This window comes from Theropithecus gelada, chromosome 3 (assembly GCF_003255815.1).
Source record: "Theropithecus gelada isolate Dixy chromosome 3, Tgel_1.0, whole genome shotgun sequence".
Lineage (NCBI taxonomy): Eukaryota > Metazoa > Chordata > Mammalia > Primates > Cercopithecidae > Theropithecus > Theropithecus gelada.
In genome coordinates this window covers 94,555,814-94,573,277 of record NC_037670.1, presented here as the reverse complement: position 1 = coordinate 94,573,277, position 17,464 = coordinate 94,555,814, and the positions used below count along the sequence as shown (strand labels likewise).

Sequence of the window (17,464 nt, the reverse complement as noted above, 5' to 3'; positions counted from 1 at the left end):
GTTCCTTGGGTAGATGTTTAACTTTTATTGCAAAACCTCTTGTGTTCACTTATGTTGCCAGATTTGGTAGTAGTCATGCACCCTAGGAAAATCACTGGCAAAACAGTGGAGTGGAAAGGATCATGGGTATTTACTGTGAGGAGAAGGGAAGGTAAAGATGTTGTAGGGGTTATATCATTTCACTCAGGAATTTGCTTTGGAAATGTCATTAAGGAAATAGTATGCGGGGGTGGTAGGTAGTTTTAGATTGTTTCTAAGTAAAATCACGATTTTTCTTTTAATGAACTGCAAAGAAACCATCTAGTCCAGTGCTCATGAAACCAATTTAGTAGGTTACAATTCAACAATGGAATAGAATAGGCTACAACACAACATGCCAGAGTGCACACACATTGTACGATTTAGTGTTAATTTATGAGACTGCATGAGTTTTATATAGATAAGCATGTTTCTATATGTGCATTGCATTTAATATGAAATGTATTTCTCATATGAGTAGCTGTTGAAAAAGCTTAAAAGCCACTGATTGACTTTTTCTCCCATTTTACAGATGAGGAAACTGAAAGAGGCTGATTCCCATTCTATTTGAGTGGGTCTCCTTGAGGCAGCTTATCTATCATCAGGTCTCTCTTGTTAGAATCTGTTTAATTACCTATGCATCTTTTACAATGTTTCACCTTTGCTTAAAAATTCCTATATTTTTGTGACCAGAAATTGGATTAAAGATGCTGATTCTGGGGAGATAATCTTTGAGTCTCTAAGCACCATGTTGGGTGGGTAGTTGGTGCTTGTAATACCAAGGGGAAAAAAACAGAATATTTATAGCTCTCTGTAGAGATGAGATCAGTTATCTTAGGTAAAGTCAGGTGAAAAGGTGGAACAATAATACATTTCATCAATAGATGCAACCAAATAATCATTAGCTTCTACCATTTGTTTCTGTTCAGTTCAACAAATCCTTATTGAGCTCCTACTTTGTATCAGGTATTTTGCTAGCCACTTACTTCCTCTTTTATGGGAAATTAATTAGTCATACAATTAAACTGATCTCTCCCTTTGCTTGTGGTGTACAGGGAGATTTACTGAAGTAAAAGGGGGTTTCGTTTGCCAAAGATGTAAGAGATGTAGCGCCATGCTTTATAACACAATATGCTACTTTGGAAATCTGTTATGCCTTATCTAGAAATGTTCCTAATATCTTGAACTCCACCTTTCACTCATTAGGAAGTCCTGCAATATAAAGTTCACCTATAATATTTTTCTCTATATTTGCTTTCATAACACATTGATTTATATTGAACTTTCTCCTTGTTGCTATTTATACAGTGTCAGTTCTGCTCTACGAGCTGATGTGTGTGTGTGTTTTTTTTTCTCTGACTACCTGAGAATCGAGGCAGCAGGGCCAAGGGGGCTGCCTCACCATGTGAAGTTTTGTATTTCCCACCTTGTTATGCTTCTTGTTTGCCTTTCTGCCTGGCAGTTCCTGTAGGTGGTGTTCTGTTTTCTCTCTTTTTTGTTTTTAAAGTGTTTGTGCAAAGCATATTATTCTGTTTTTACTTTGCTTCTTAATTGAGTATTGGCCATGTAACTTATTGCTTGAAGCAGTTACAGCATCAGGGAATAGTCCCAAATGGTACCTTGAGCCTGATTTTTCTTGATGGCTGTCACTGCAGAAAGGGACACCCATGATGTAGGTCCAAGCCAAAGAAAGGAGGTGTATAAGCACAGCCTAATCTTATTAGTGGGTCTAGAAAAACTGCTTCTTTATTAACTTTATAAACAATCTTTTAAATCTTTGCTAATTATAATAGTTAAACATGCTATTTTGTAGTCATTTTTACTTGCATTCTTGATTATTAGTAGTTTTGAACATTTTTCCATATCTCTGTAGGATTTTCTTCCCCTGTTTGGAATTTCTGTTTGTGTCCTTTGGTTATTTTTCTTTTAGACTGTTCTATTTTGTTATTGATGTATAAGACCTTTTTTCTATCTTATTGAAATTAATCATTTGCATTGTGGTTAAATTTTACCATTTTAACACATTTTGAGTGTGCACTTTAGTGGCATTAAGTACATTCACACCATTTGCCACCCTCACCACTGTCCATCTCCAGAAATTTCCCCTTATCCCAAACCGGAAAAAAACATGGTAGGTGCTGTGAAACTACGTCCGATGGCCTCTTCCATCCATTCTTAACAAGGGAGATGCTAACCTTCTCTTTTTTCCCACAACACTAGTAACATTTCTTGAATGGTCGAATCCCTTAATTATTTCTCTGGATCCAGTGCTGCCATGATGATTGCAACTTCATTTTAAAGATGTATTCATACATTAAATAAACAGGCAAACAGCTGTTCTCATATGACCATCTTATTGAGCAAATTCTGTTTTGTTTAGTCTTTATAGTTCTTCCACTTGTTATTTAATCTACTAGTGTTTGATGTTTTCCTTGCTTGCCAATGTGATATTTCCAGCTGTGCATGGAAATTGATTTTCTATTTGAATAGACAATTCCAGGAAATTATCTATTAAGGTTATAGGAGGCAAAGAAAATTTTGCTTTATAGTTTGTGTGTGTGTGTGTGTGTGTGTGTGTGTGTGTGTGTGTGGTGTTCTTGGCATTATAAGGAAGGAAGGTTGATTTAAGAGTTCATGATTGCCAGTTTTTGTTTTTAACTAATATTATTTAAATAAAATAAACTTTGCCACTAGTCACAAAAGCTGTCAATAATAGGAAGTATGGGACACTGAAAACTTATTTTCTATCTGAAACAGCAATTCTAAATGGATCGCTCATGGACTCTGAAACCTTTTCTGGACAACAGACCTCTTTGAATATCTGACAAATTCTGTGGAACCTCAAACCCTGAGGTTCCCATATTTTTATCTAAAACCCCAGTTGAGGTGCATTTTGGAATCAAGAATTTATCAGATTTTAAAAAGCTAGTATGATATTAAAAATGTATTAGGTTTTCAAAACAACCATATACCCCCATATTACCTATCACCTTTAATGGAGTCTGGGATGATTCCCTATAATAAAAAAAATATTATTTCTGCAGTTAAATTCAAAGATCTTAATCTTAAATGAGATAAATAAAAACATGAAATAGCCTCACATCTGTGTAGGTCAGTTTTTGCTGCCAGATGAGTTGAGGTTTGTTGCCAAACAATTTCTGAAAAATCTTTTGTTCTTTAGGATCAGTGATAAGGGACAAACACAATTTTACCTGTACTCTAGGGGGTTCCACTGTCCTTGGTCAGGAGTGGTTTGGCTCAATGTTCCAGCCGGGCATGCTTCTCCTCAGTCCTACTCAAGTCGTGGACTTAGCATTTTCACTGTTACAGACATTTTTGCTTCTGGGGTTCTGCACCTGTCATTTTTTGATGAATTTAATCCTCTTTTTTGCAGCCATATTGTATATGGGCTCTCATTCTTTATACTCAATATGTTTGCCATTGTGTGTAAATGTTTCATCATAATGTGAACACGTATATTATGTTCATCATCATCCCTGTTCCTTTGCATCGGTTATTCTCAATACTTGAAATGCCTTTTTCTGCTTTCCTCCTGTTAATTTATCCTCTACAACATCATTTTACCTGGATAACCTATTTTCCCCCTCTGTTATATTCTCTATATTCCTTTAAAGCTTTGTGTTTACCACTGTTTTAGCATGCATCACATTCCTCCATAATTATTTGAATATTTATCCATCTCTTACATAAGACTGCATGTTTCTTGAGAGGAATACCTCTTTATATATCCATTGCCTTGCACAGTGCCTGGCACATATAGATTCAAGACTTTTCAGCCCAAGATAAATAGAAGGTGTACATTTGGAGGCAGTGGGGTAAGACTGGAGACACGAGAAAGAGGGATGTACAATCTTAATAAATTAGAGTGCAAGACAGAATAGTGTAGAGGAAGAGTGATTTTGTTTAGTTTATGTGCACATGAAGATTAGGAAATTAAATGATATATACGGTTTGGAGCATGGAGAAATTTCAAAAAGGAGGTAAAGTTTCAGACGAAGTTGGGCAAATGGATGAGATTGGGATGGGGTAGGCAAAGAAGAGTGTACAATGCTTTCAGAGAAGGGAGTATGTTGAGGAGCAAATTAGCATTGGTAGCTGAACAAGATATTTAAGCTATTGGCAAGTTATAATGGAAGTTCTGAATTATGAGATGATGAAAGGAAAAGGTCAGTAGGCCAAATGGTGCTGGATTATAAAAAGCAATATATAATAATAAGAAGAATTGAATCTATTCAGAGCAAGGTGTCATTATAAGTTAAGGAGTAGAACAGGGATGGTAAGATAAAAATATTTCCGAAAATAAATGTGTCCACAGCATACCCAGTGATGCCTGAACTAAAGGGTGTAGGGATGTGAAGCTGAGTTGTTTTACATCATAAGGACCTGAACTGAGAAGTCAGTAATGAGACTGGAGAAAAGGGTGTGAAACTTTTGAAAAGTAAAACCATAGTGTGATAGTTAATTTCTGTGTCAACTGGACTGGGCTACAGGTTGCCCAGATATTTGGTCTAACATTATTTAGGATGATCCTGTGAGGGTGATTTTAGATGAGATTAACATTTAAATCAGTAGACTGAGTACAGCAGATTGCCCCCTGTAATGGGGATGGGCCTCATGCAGTTAGTTGAAGGCCTGAATAGAGCAAAAGGCTGACCTCCCTTATGTAAGGGAGAATTCTTTTGCCTGACAGCCTTTAAACTGCGACATTGACCCTTACTGGTTCTGCAGTAGCCTTCTGGCTTCTGGCTCAAAACTGGGAAATCAGCTGTGCAGCTTTTGGACTTGTCAAACCCCTTAATCATGTGAGCCAATTCCTTATAATCAGTCTCCCTTTCTCTCTCTCTCTCTCTGGAGAACCCTGACTAATACACGTAGTATATGGAGACTGACTAGATATGAGAGCCACAGGAGGTGAGAAAGGAATTAACAATTACTTAGGAATAGGAATGGAGAAATTGAAAAGGGCAGTCGATTTTGAAGGAAAATATATTTGCTTTTGATTCTGTTGACTCTGAAGTGATATTAGAGATTCAAGTGAAATTGCTGTAAGCAGCTGTAGTGAGGTAGCTTGTGTGGGTGAGGCTGCATGTTGCAGCTTGGAATCATCTACAAGTAGGGTAAAAGAAGTTACGTGACAGAACAGAGTTCGCAGGGGAATGAGAGAGACAAGCATAGGCAAGGATTTGACTGAGGTTCTTCAGGTGGAAATTGTGGGGCTAGAGGAGAAAGACGAGCCAGTGTGTAAAAATATCATTTGGTGACAGAGCTCTCTTGACATTGATTTGTCAACCTCCTGCACCAGAATGTAAGTTCTATGAGGCCAACAATTTACTCAGTCCTCTTTCCCTAGCTTTAAGTGTTATACTTCAGATATTTGAGATCTCTGTTTTTTCTTCATGTTCTACTTGAGACAAAGCCTTTTTAAAGGAAAACTGAACCAGGAGTTAGGATTTATTTGCTATAATCTTGATTTTGCACTAGATATAGAGACTGAGGTTTGACATTTTAGTTCCTAGGATTTTGACTTCCTTTTTCAAAAAATGAGGAGATTGGATTAAGAATTTCTAGGATTCCTTACAACTCAAAAGTTACGGAGAAAAATATCTATAGGCTGAAAATTGTTCTGAGCTGCAAAAATTGCCTTGAGTAACTTCAGAAAATAAACATTATAGCAAATCATCTTTTATACCCCCTTTTTGGATGTTTTATTAATTTAATATCAAAGTATTGTAATATATTAAATAAATCAAAACACATGTAATCTTGTCTAGAAGCAGCTTTGGGCTAAAAATTTTCTTCGCAAAATATTAAAGGTGTGATTTTTAAAAGAAAATCTCTTATAGAGGACCTAACCCTACTTTATATAGCATTAAATTAATATAACTGTAAAAATGAAAAAAATATAAGCAGCATTTTTCTTTAAATATCAACACCATAAAGAAATTTTGGTTCTTATGTAAATTTTATTCTATTACGAATATTCCAACTCTAAAATCTTCTTGTAGAGTTGATTATGTAATTTAGGGAAGAATCAGTGGCTCAAATGGTCCTGTGTTTTCCATACTTCATTCGAAATTGTCTTGCATTTCCTCGTATGTTTCTAGATGTGTTAATATCATACAACCTCACAATATCCATTTTTAATTTATGGAAGAATACTTTCTGTTTTTAATAGCACAATCTTCTGCGTTATATCCAATGTCAGTTTTGGGTATTTGATCAATATGTGATGGTTAAATTATAGATGGTTAACTTTTTTCCTAATTGTACAATTTGAAATATGGTGAATTTCCAAAAATAGTTTGGAGAAAATATGAACTCTATTTTAAAAACGTGCATGTGTGTTGATATAATGTATTTGACATAGAAACTATCAAACAGGAATAGATGTCATAAACTTTAATTCAAAGGCATTAAACTACTAGCACTAACAACCAACATATTTTTTTTTTAATCAAATAGAACTTATTATGCGCCCAGGGTCATGCATTGTTTTAGATATTAGTTAACATTATAATTGTCTTCTCATTTTCTGGTATGCATGGGTACTCTCCATGACCATTCTTTGTCATTTATCACCTACAGTGTAAAATTTCCATCAGGAAACAATCTTCTGCCTTGAACTACCACAGTGCTGATTTTGCTTTTTACCATTTAAGGTTTTTTTCTTTTTTCTTTTTTTTTTTGTTGTTGTTTTTAATTTGCTTTAGAGCTTCTTTATTGAGGACAACTAACAGTTAAGAATTTTCTTGGGGAATAGTGTCACAGCAAAAATCACACATAGGCTTTTCAGATACAATTATTCTGTCTACAGAGTAAAGCTAGAAGTATTGTTGATTTACAGTAGAATAATTTAAAATTATTTATTTTTATTTTCCACAGATCCCACTTTCTGGATTTCTTGTGAAGTTTAATAATTTATCCTTGGATTCATTTTATTTTTGTTTATATTTATATAGAAGGCATTTAGCCATTCATGTTGATCAGCTGACTTCTTAGTTCCATTTGTATAATATAATGTTTGGTTATATGAACCCAGGGATCTGCTGTTATTGTTTGCCCTGCAATCTGATAGATAAGAGATTAAAATGGGGTGGGTGTAGTGGCTCATGCGTATAATCCTAGTCCTTTGGTAGGCCATAGTAGAAGGATTGCTTGAGGCCGGGAGTTTGCAAGCAGCCTGGGAAACATAGTGCGACCTCTCTTTACCAGATATAAAAAAATTAGTTGGGTGTGGTGGCATGCTGAAGTCCCAACACTTTGGAAGGCTGAGGCAGGAGGGCTGCTTGAGCCCATGGTTTCAAGACCAGCCTGGACAACATAGTGAGGTCATGTGTCTAAAAAAAAATAAAAGATCTTGCTTAGTGTGCACATCTGTAGTCCTACCACTCAGGAGGCTGAGATGGGAGGGAGGATTGCTTAAGCCCAGGAATTTGAGGCTGCAGTGAGCTATGATCACACCACTGCCCTCCAGCTTGGGTGACAGAGTGAGACCCTGTCTCTAAAACAAAAAACAGAGAGAAATAGAAAAAAGAATAAGATGTATATATTCAGAAACATAAAAAACCAAAGAGTAAAACTTTTGTGACAACTTTGTTCCATTTATAAGTCACACTAATGACTACTTTGCTTCTTAGTAATTTTCCATTTGTAACATTTTATACCTGGATACACAAACGTAATGCAATTGAACAAGAAAACAATTATCTGTCTGCTGGAAATAATGTACTTATCTCATTGAAACAATTGACTTGTTTAAAAATACACAGAAATTTTAGTTCTGTTCAGACTGCAGTTACCTGTAATTTGTAATGAATTTCCAGGAAGAATTAAAATCCTCTAATGTAATTGGATCAGTAGTTGAATCCACTGATTGTGAATGATAAATTTCCATGCATAATCCCCCTCTCATATAAACTTCCATTTGGAGCCATTTTAGATTTGAGAGGTTTTTTCAATATTCTATGAGTTTTGGCTGGATCCCTGGAAAACTTCACTCAAAGGCTGTATCTTCCAGTGAAAGCTTCATGTTGACTTGTGGGTTCTGTGTCAGTGGAATGTTTCAGTACTTTTTGGCCTGGCTCTAATGTTTCTTGGCATTTTCTGAGGAGTTTGGCCCAACCAATCTATAGTATCACATTGGATTCCAGATAAACCCTAAAAGCTGTAATTCATCTGCAAGCTAATATGGGACTTTGTTGGGGTTTGGTAGTAGACTAACACCATCGAGCAGTTGGGGGTTCAATATTATTAATGATATTTCTAAGGACATATCTATCTGAAAAATAATACAAAGAGAAGCTACTTTTCCTTTAGCCCAGCACTTATTTTTCTCAGAGGTCTCTTTCACAGAGGTCAATGCCCTATTTTAATTCCTTATTATAATTTTTTCCCTCCTCAGCAATTTCTAAACTTATTGCAGATCAACAGCTTTTTCTTCTTTCTTAAAGTGAGATGGCTCTGGCTCTTGGCTGACTTCAGTCTTGTGATGTGGGACTGATGTGCGTTTTCATTTTTCACTTTGAAGGTGCTGCCAAAGCTAGTTAATTTTAGTTATACCATCATAGAATGCTGGAGCCTGTAGGTGCCCTAGAAATGGTTTGGTACAGCCTCCTCATTTTACACATAAGGGGAGCCAGGCCCAGTTCCTTAGTTCTCACAGGAAGCTACGGCACTGTTAGGATGGAACTCACGTCCGCCTTGCAACAGAACGGGTCTCTGCAAGCTATCCGGCTGCTGAAAGATCCGTTCCCCATTCCCAGTCTCAGATTTTTTACCTCTGGGTAGTTTTCCTCTTTTCCTTAAAGCTTTTTAAATGTAGCTCCCCATGTGTATATTAATTTGGGAAACCAGCCAACAAATTAGTTTTACTTTTGTTAGGATTCTAGGGTATCTATGATACCATTCTCTTTGTATTCTGAGTCACTAAGAAATAAATATAGGAATAAGAAAGAGATCAAAATAATAGCTTTATTATAAACAGTGTTATATTTTAGAACACATAGTGGACCCAAGGCAGAAGCCAGCTTCTTATGCCTTTAACAGTCCCCTATTGAGCTTAGCCACTCTCATAGAGAAGTGTGCAACTGCACGTTCCTGGTCCAGCCCTCATCTGTAGGGCCTACCCTAAGAGAGGACTAGCTGAGCAGCACCTCTGAGAGACTTCGGGAGCCAAGGGCGTCCTGCTAAGGGAAGGGCCTCTTTCTCAAGTCTGGCCAAGTAGAGCACCCCATACCCACTCATGGAAAGCAGTGTCCTTCAATGGCTCACCTTCTGGTGAGTGTCTTTCTCTTTCCTTCTTTTCTCTTGCTTTAGCATTCCTGTTTCACACTGGTATTCTGAAACGGATATTATTATATCTCTTTTCCTTGCAAGATGAGTTATTTTCCCATTATCCTCCTGAAGAGAGTTGAAAAAACAAAGGTAGCAAAATCAGCCTAGGCAACTGATTATTTACAATAGAGGAAAATAAATGAAGAATTAAGTAGCTGGTAATAAGAGATGGCACCATGGGAATGTGCTCAGAATACTTCCCAGTAATGGAAGATGAATAATTTTTCCTGTTCTCTCCTGACCCGGCCATTGTTCTTCTCACATTTTTAAGAAGAAAAAGTTGGGGAAGACTTTTACCTCTCTGTTTACCATCTTTGTTTAAGCTCTAGACCTCTGCCAGCACCCACCATTGTATTTTGATTGATATATTCTCAGCCATCTATAGGGGAATTCACATGATTTTGTTTTGCTTTCATTTTCCTGTGATTTTAAATTAAGTAAAATTTCAGATCACAGAACTCTCCTGGAAATTTTAGTTGACCCATGTAGGTAGGTTTCTACTAGGTTTCACTATTTCATTTTTTTCCAGATATTTTTCCAATGATTATCTCTTTTTTTAAAATCTTCCACATTAGCTTTCAAGATACTTACTTATGAGAGCCCAGATAATATTTAAGTTTTCTTCATATTAAGGAATTTTTTTCCTTCATATTTCTTGCCTTGTGGAGCATGTTGCACAGACACTTGTACTTAATTCAGAGGTAAATGAAAAGTAATTTACAATTCTAATATTCTTGATACTCATACCTTCTCCTTCACTGTTTTTATGCTTACAGGTTTCACTTCCTTTTAGTAGGTTGCAGGTCATTTAGAGAAAAAAGATACAGAGTTGCAGACTAGTAGATTTAAGAGTTTATGTATTACGATTTAAGATGCTAAGATTTAAGGTGTTCCAGCAGCATACTTGCAGTTGAAATCATGATTATTAAAATGAATTCTTTGTGCGTGAGCAGCTTAGCAGACTTCTCTTGAATCACCATAATGCTTTTGCTTCGTGGCATTTCAAGTATCTGTTATAGTGGAACCTGAGAGAGGGCATACAGGGAATAGCATAGAAGTTGTCACGGTACATATAGAATGATGCTCAAGTGGCTGTCATGGGCTCAGGAGCCATTTACCTGGGTTGAAACTCAGCTCTTTATTCCTTTGTTTCAGTTTGTTCATCTGCACAATGGGCATACTAATTAAGATATCTACCTCGAAAGTTCTTGTGAGGATTAAATGGATGAATACATGTAAAGCAGTTTAAACGAGTGTCTGAACGTTATATATGCTTTATAAATGTGAGCTGTTAAACAGTCCTCACGTGCCTATTTGGGTGAATAGATCAAGGTTCCTCTGTATTTTCAAGTGTTTCTCTCAGTACACTATTATTTAGGATAAATAGACTGAAAAGATATTTTCTGAGGTGTTCCTGGCTGGTATTTTAAAAGGTGAACCGTGCATTAAAATATTGTGAGCCTTAATTTTGTATAATTTAATATTAATAAATAACCTGGCTTCTTTGATAGTCTACCTGAAATATGAGGATTTCAGGCACTTTGTTTTCCAGAGCCAAACTGTGTATATTGTCTTCATTATTGGCACTGATTTTGGCATTTTGATTTTTAAATTATTTTGTGCAGTTTTCACAGTTGCTCCAATTAGAAGGGAAGTAATGAGGAAGTAGTCTTCCAGTTATTGACTGGAAGCATAAAATGGTTTGGTATTTTGGAGAAATGTAGGATAATATAAGACCCAGAGGCATACTATTCCAAGTAGAAGATTTCATCATATAATGCATTTATATGTATGTGGTATATGTGGGTAGGCAAATTTCATCATGAAAAGAATAGTGAAGGAAAAGTTTTGGGGGAACCTAAAGTTTTACTTTAGTTTGTATAATAATTAACTGAGCTGCATAAATGCCAGGGAAATAATTAGAAAAACAGATTATGTTGAATGCCCAAAGAAATATGTTTAACAACTTTTAGTTTTCTTTCCTCCCACACACGACTTCCTACTTTGTTTCTGGTACACCAGTTGTGTCTCAACACAGTGGCTGATCTGGTAGAGTTGTGTGAACACCTGTGATTGTGGCAGAACAAATTTTCTTCTTTTGGTTACATTTAATGAAAGTAAAAGTAGAAGGAGCACTGTTTTTTGGAGGTAATGTTATAGAGATATAGGGGATAGCCTGCCTTTTCTCCAAACCTATCCATCAATGTTTTGAAAGCTCATACATACTAAAGCATGTGTCCACATGGTGAATATAAACAAAAGCTGACTGTAACCATCTTGCTTTTCCTAATTAGATATCAATGGGCTACTATTGGTCAGAGAAACAAAGAGGGACCTACATTAGTGGGAAAGGGTAAAAAAAAAAATTAGTGGTAGTGAAAATTTTAAAAATAATGTATATTTTTTCTGTTTATGATATTCCTTTATATTTATGACTTTATTATATTCTTTCAGGAGTGGTTGTTTGATAATCTGTAGTTTACTTAATCATTCATATGGTGTTACAGACAGATTTACAAAGTTTTGCTATTACAAATTATGGCACCACAGACATCTATTTGAATCTGCCTTTTTTTTTTTTTTTGGAGTTATTTACTCAGTTTAAAATTTCTGGCCTGGTATTATTAGGTTAAAGGCTTTGCATATCTTTATGGGTCAAAGGATGTAGATTTTAACAAATGGCTTTTGAAGTGCTTTGCCAAATTGCTTTCTAATATAAATATATAAATTGTTAACAATAATATATGGGTTTTTCAGTTTCACTTTTTGAGACCCTGAACAGTGATGGATAATGCTTTTTTAAATTTTTTTTGTATTTATTCAATAAATACAAAGTGGAACTTTAGTGTTATTTCAATTTGCCTTGCTTTCATAAATAAAAAGCGTGTGTGTTCTTTTTTTTCTTCATGTGTCCTTAATAATTTAATTTCCTGTTGTGCATGTCCATGTTTTTGAGGTATTTTTCTTCTGGATTTTCTGTTTTTCTGTCAGGTTGTTTATCCGCTGTATGTAACATAAAAATCAACATTTTATCTCTTGTGATTGATAAATATATTTCTGCAATATGTTGTTTTTTTATTTTACCATGACTATTACTTTTCTTAGTGTTAAAGCTCAAACTGTTATAAAAGTTATATTATTTTGTTTCTTTTATTGACTCTAGGTTTAAAAATTTGTCATTTTATAAAAACTCACTTCTATTTTATGCTGATGTTTGATGAACTAATTTATATATGTGTGTGTGTTTATAAACCCGCAGATACATATATGCACAAATACACATAGGGAGTTAGAGACATTAGTATTATAATGATAGTGTATGCCATAAATTTTGATCCATTTTTTTCCTCAAATTACTAGCCAGTTATGTCAGCCTCACTGATTACATAGCTTTCTGTCTTCTCCTCCCCAGTTGTTTTAAATTTCCCCTTTGTCATATTATTACATCATAACATGTAATTAGATATTTTACTGGGTTTATTTTTTATTCACTGATCTATTTCAAATTATATATAAAAATATTTTTAAAATTTAATTCTTTATATTATTAATGCTTGATAATATACTTTAAATCTAGTAGATTCAGGTCTTCTTTTCCAAAAACATTGAGCTTCTCCTGTGTCACAAAGTGTGAATATGGAAATTAAAATTACACAGTTTCTCCACTCATAGTAATCAGAGTCTTGCTGGAAAAACAGACATGTAAAAATGTAATTATACCATAATGCTACAAACCCAGAATGGAGAGATGAACAAAGCACTGATAGCGCCAAGGTGATATTATATTTTTACCTTTTTCCCCTATATTTTCTAGTTCTAATGAAAGTTTGGTTATCACCTAAATTGCTAATTTATTATATCTACAAAATAACATAGAAAAATGTGATATTTTAAAATCCTATAATCTTCTCCTTCAGGGTTATTGTTTGTTTCATCTTTTTAATTTTCTAATTAAATTATGTAGTTTTCCTTAATGTTAAATACTGGTTAGAAACATTTCATGTTAAACATATGCATCTTATGGATATTATTTGTGACAGTCTATAGGTAATTCAGTGTTTGATTTATTTCTTTAAAGAAGCCTATATCTTGGGTTTAACATTCACAGGGAAAATCGGAGCCCATACTTTTTTATCTTTCTTTATTGAGTGTGGGGTCTCAGACATTCCTTGGTAATGCCTTTGGGACTTGATAAGAAATACTGCGCACAGATACAATGTAGAAATGTCATTGAGATTATTTTTTGAATAGTAACTTTTAATAGTTAAAATTTTGAATAGTTATTTTTGAAATGAATGATAGGCCAATGAAAAATCTGTGTGCCAAGAAAGCTATATTTTTATGAAAACCTGATTGGAACTACAGAAAACAATCTGTGTTTTATAGTCATGGAAACCTGTGACTGATGATCAGTTTTGGAATGTTAATTGTAATTTCTATCATTGCAGCTGTTAATTGGTAACAAGGAGGGGATTAAAGGCATTAAGGAGTTTTGGAAAATAAAACTTAAATGCACATCAGATAGTAATCATTTCTGGAATTCTGCTCATATCAGTTGTATAAACCTGACTATTAAAATACAGAATAAAGTTTATTTCATTATTCCAGTTTCTAAACTGTATATTATTTAAAAATATGTTTGTATTTATGAATTAGGTCAGGAGTAAGCAGGGCCTCAGTGACGTAAATAAATCCCAGTGGAAGATTGTCTTTGGACTTTCTCTTCTGTGTAATTCTTTGTATATACAAGATCCTTGGCCAGGATTCCATTATACAAAATAAAAGGTGGGGGTGTGGGGGAGGGTGAATATTCCCAGAGGAATTCAGCCTTTCAATTACTTGATTATTCTTGTGGTTGCAGGAAATTAAAGAATAATGAGTTTGTTTCCTATGTGAATCATAAAAAAAGTAATACGGGTATACACAGGGCCATTGACTTAAATAAATGGATGGCCCTTAAAAAATTCACTTTTTGGAGGGTTGCATAATGCTTTTTGAGGACACACTGAAATTGTGTTGGTAATTCAAGTTCTAAGCCTTTAAAGTTAGTTTAAGTGCAGGACGAGGAGTGGCAGCAACTTGATAATAAATTTAGTACAAATGTTTATCTTATTTCTTTTTTTTTTTAAATCAGGAGTTAATTCCTTTTTATTGATGAGTAATCTTCCATTGTACATAAGGGAATATATATCAGTTTTCCTTTTGATGAACAGCTGGATGGGTTATAGTCTTTTTTTGAACCATATACTTTTCAATCACCATTGGCTTAAATGAACACAAAGATCATTTAAGTTTTCTACAACCACTCAATAAACACGTATTTATTAAGAGCTTACTCTGAGCCAGGCATTATTTTAAATGCTGAGGATGCAAAAATGAACAAAATAGCATCTCTGTTTTTGTGGAGATTGTTTTCTGGAGAAGAGACTAAAAATAAAATAAGAAAGATATAATGTTATATGTCAATAAGTGTTATGGAGTAAAATAAGGCAGAGAAGGGGAATAGAGAGGGTGAGGTGTCCAGGGATGCCATCACTGAGGAGATGGCATTTGGGCAAATACCTGAAGGAGATGAGGGGCAAGTCATCTGGATATCTGGGAAATAAGCATTCTAGGTAAAAGAAGAGCAAGGTGAAACCCTTCAGGCAGACACATACCTGGTGTTTTCAATGTGCATAGGTGACGTGCCCCTCAAAGGGATTGGTAGATGATGGGTTAGGGGAGGGCATAATGTGCGAGGTAGGATGCCATGCCAATTATCAATTTATTTATTTATTTATTTATTTATTTATTTATTTATTTATTTTTGTTTAGGTTTATACTTAAACATTTATTTTAGAAATTTTTAACACTTTCAGAAACTAATTTTGTCACAGTTAGGCTATTGTAAGATCCTGTATCCCAGTGAAAACAAAATCAAAGCCCACAATGACTCTAAATCTTGCAAAGAAACTATTATCTTCAACTAAACTGTCTAGAATAATTGGTGTTCTTATTCCCTTTCCACTGTACTCCATTGCTTAATGCAAAATGGAGAATGTGCTTTCGAAAATGGAATACGGCATTTGAACAGGTCAGTCTTTAGATCTAGAACACACTCATAGCCTATGAAAAACAACAAGAATGGCAATACAACCATTGTGGCAAACACAAAATTCTGGCCATTAATAGGTTAGATTAATGACTTATGCCCTTAAACTCTTTAGTGTCATGTTATAAAGCATAGTGACAACAAATATTTGGCAAGATCTTTTAAAGTCTAAAAAAGTTATTTTTTATACATAGTTCTTTCTGTCTTACAATTCAGTTACTCATACATTTGTTAGATTACTCAGTTTGTTATTCAGAAGAAACAATCCAATTTAATCTTAACTTAATAAGTTTTTCCTCTTACACATTTTTACATAAAAAATTACTAAAATCACAATTCTGAGGAATTTCTTTTTTTTTTTTTTTGTTAGCTATTTATTTATTTATTTATTTATTTTTAAAATTTATTTATTATTATTATACTTTAAGTTGTAGGGTACATGTGCATAACGTGCAGGTTTGTTACATATGTATACTTGTGCCATGTTGGTCTGCTGCACCCATCAACTCGTCATTTACATCAGGTATAACTCCCAGTGCAATCCCTCCCCCCTCCCCCCTCCCCATGATAGGCCCCGGTGTGTGATGTTCCCCTTCCTGAGTCCAAGTGATCTCATTGTTCAGTTCCCACCTATGAGTGAGAACATGCGGATCTAGAACTAGATGTACCATATGACCCAGCCATCCCATTACTGGGGATATACCCAAAGGATTATAAATTATGCTGCTATAAAGACACATGCACACGTATGTTTATTGCAGCACTATTCACAATAGCAAAGACTTGGAATCAACCCAAATGTCCATCAGTGACAGAATGGATTAAGAAAATGTGGCACATATACACCATGGAATACTATGCAGCCATAAAAAAGGATGAGTTTGTGTCCTTTGTAGGGACATGGATGCAGCTGGAAACCATCATTCTTAGCAAACTATCACAAGAACAGAGGAATTTCTTTTTAATCAAACAAACACTGTATGCTTAAACCACAGTAAAGAAATTAGAACCTTTCTTATTCCATTTAATATGATGTTACCAAATTTATAAGAACTCTTTTCCTCAGCTTTTCTTTATACTAACAATCATAATTTGAAAAAGGTATCTCAACCCCACAGTGAACAAACATCCATGCTTATTCCACATAGGTACTGCCAGCAGTGCCTGTGGTATCCTGTCAACGATGACAAACTCCTCAGGGTTGTCAAATGTCCCATAGAAAACCAGTAAATCATGTACTGCATCCTCCTCAGTTTGGATCAGATCCAAGGTTTTTTCCTCAACTTCAAATAAAGCTGCTTCCTGTTGTAGTTCTTCTATAGTATATGTGAAAGTGACTGGGGCTACTATGGAAAGAGTAGTCACTGAAGAAGATAGCTAAGGATTGGGACTGTCTAGAAATGGTAAATCTGAAATGTGGCTGCTTTCTGCTCCTGGAGTACTGTGGGTAGAGCATCTCACAACTTTTGGAGACTGGGAATTTTTAATTTCTTTAAAACAAACTTTTTTGACATGATCGCCTGAACTGTGGCCAGTAACAGGCTGTTTTGCCCATAGATTTATGTAAATTTCCATACATGTACTGGTTGCGGGGCTTTTGAAGGGGTGGTTAAAACTGTTTCCATGCAAATATGTTTGTCTTATTTCAGTTGTGTATTGCCTCATTCAAAAAATGATTGGAGATATCTTTTCTTTTTTTTTGTCTTTTGAGACAGGTTCTCACTTGGATAACCAGGCTGAGTGCAGTGGTGCCATTTTGGCTCACAGCAACCCCTGCCTCCTAGGTTCAAGTGATTCTCCAGCCCCAGTCTCCCAAGTAGCTGGGGAATATTTTTTTTTTTTTTTTTTTTGAGATGAGTTTTTGCCATGTTCCCCAGGGTGGTCTCAAACTCCTGAACTCAAAGCAATCTGCTTGCCTCGGCCTCCCAGAGTGCTGGGATTACAGGCATGAGCCACTGCAGCTTGCCCTGATTTGAAATATCTTATAAGAACATATTCAAC

The 17,464-nt window shown here is 35.1% G+C and overlaps 1 protein-coding gene and 1 pseudogene across 5 annotated transcripts in view; one reads left to right on the top strand and one right to left on the bottom strand.

The window, feature by feature from the left end:
- HDAC9 (histone deacetylase 9) overlaps positions 1-17,464 on the top strand; it is a 910,741-nt gene that overhangs the window by 101,854 nt on the left and 791,423 nt on the right. The window lies entirely within an intron of this gene.
- On the bottom strand, positions 2,139-2,235 carry LOC112621960 (annotated as a pseudogene).